Consider the following 2,100-nt stretch of genomic DNA (forward strand, 5'->3'; position numbering starts at 1 on the left):
AGATAGATAGATAGATAGATAGATAGATAGATAGATAGATAGATAGACACACACATATACTATACACATGTACATATGTATTTGGAAATGAAGGTGATATAACAATTTAGATGGATGCCTTTTGTTGTTTTATCACCTTCTTTCCAAACATAGCCCTCTTCCTCCTCTCTGCAGTGAGCCTTTTTTTTTTCTAAAAAAGATTTGAAAAGAGAAAGATTAAGAATCAGTTCAGCAAAACCAACTAACACATTGACCTCATCTGACAGTATACAAAGTCATTCATACCCATAGTCCCCCACTTACGCAATGAAGAGAGGATGGTTCACTTTCTCAGTTCTACTCTTAGGTCAGAGTGGGTCAACATAGTACACAAAATTCACTTTTATTTGTTCTTTTTGTTTACATAACTGTAGTTATTGTGTGAATATTTCCTTGACTCTACTTAATTCACACTGCATCAGTTCATGTAGATTTTCCCACACTTAGCAAAATTCATCACATTTGTTGTTTCTTATGGCACAGCAATATACTTCAATGCACCACTATTTATTAACCCATTCTTAGAGCAATGGGTACTAGACACCATGGGACTCTTTGGTCCAATTGTCCTCATTTTACAGCTGAGGAAACTGAGGTCCAGAGGGGTAATATGAATTACTTGCTAATGTATTAACAGTTAGGATTTGAACCTGGTGCTTTTGATTCCAAATCGCTTACCATTTCTGCTATACCACAATATTGTCGCATCTCATTATTTTCATGCAGACCTGGAGGTTTTGTTCAGGAACATTAACAGGGTGAAAAATAAGTGTTGCCTTTATTCATAGGTTGCTATGTTGGGGGAGAATTTGGCTTTCTCTACTCACAACAGAAAGTTGTTGAGTATCTAGAATGTATTGACAAGAGCATTGTGTGGGGTACAGAGACCCTTACCAATAAATCAGAGACTCAGAGATAGTAGCAAAAGCAAAGTTTTCTTTATTAGCTTTCTCAAGAAAGGTCTCCCTCCGTCTCCCTGGAAGAGTGCAAGGGTACGCTGCGCAGAGACATATTATGTAGACCCTAACCACAACTCCTCCTCCCTAATCCCCTTCCTCTCAGCTCATTGGTGCAAGCCTTGAGGGCACAACCTATTCTCTGCAATCTACCCCAGCAACAGAGAACAAACAAAACAAAAAACAGTTGCCTAGAGACAAGAAAAAAAAAAGGCAGGAAACAGTTTTAGAAAGGGGGGGGTTATTCCTCCTTGCTACATGCCTAAAAACAAGTTTGGGAAGGGGGAGGGTCTGGTAAAGTACAAGATGTGTTGAAAAGCATGTTTCTTTACAAGGTCAAACGATTAACTCTTTGAGGCGGCTTCACTCCTGACAGATCCTCAGAGATCATCTCTCACAGCATCAAAGATGCAATGAAATGACCACTGATTTTTGAGTCAAAGAACCTGGGTTCTTTCTTTATTCCAGCTTTTCCACTTAATAGCAGTATAACGTTGGGCAAGTCCTTTAACCTTTCTGGGTCTTGATTTATCTGTAAAATTAGGGAGTTAGAATCAATGACCTCTTAAGTTTCCTGCTGCTTCTTATGTTCGGAATCACGTCTTCCCTAAAGTGTTAGGAGAACTGAGAGTTGGGTTTTCTTTCCTGCTGGAGTGCTTGGTACTGGTATCTCTTGGGAAAGTTGCTTTCTGAAAGGGGGATAACTACCTACCTTGCAGTTTTTGTCAGAAAAGCACTTAATGTGATAAAAAGTGGATTTCCTTATAGGTCTAAAGGCCTATGAAATGTACTTGACCATGACATCTCCTAGAAGTTACAAGGAATTGGAGTTGTATTCCTTTAAAGGCAGAAGTTTGACAGTTCTTGCTACCAAGCAAGAGAGGGGCTGTGTTGTGAAGCAGTGACTTTTCTCTTTCTGGAGGGGTTCCAAAAGAATCTGGTGACCATCTATCTGCCAGGGATGTGGGAGAGAGGATTCATACGCTGGGTATACGGTTGGACAAAGGGACCATCTTTTATATCCCTCTCATCCCTGAAGTTTTTGATTCTTAGAATGGTACCTGCGACCTACACACACACACACACACACACACACACACACACA

The sequence above is a fragment of the Vombatus ursinus genome, unplaced genomic scaffold (genome assembly GCF_900497805.2).
Source record: "Vombatus ursinus unplaced genomic scaffold, bare-nosed wombat genome assembly UNPS02014973.1, whole genome shotgun sequence".
NCBI classification, from domain to species: domain Eukaryota; kingdom Metazoa; phylum Chordata; class Mammalia; order Diprotodontia; family Vombatidae; genus Vombatus; species Vombatus ursinus.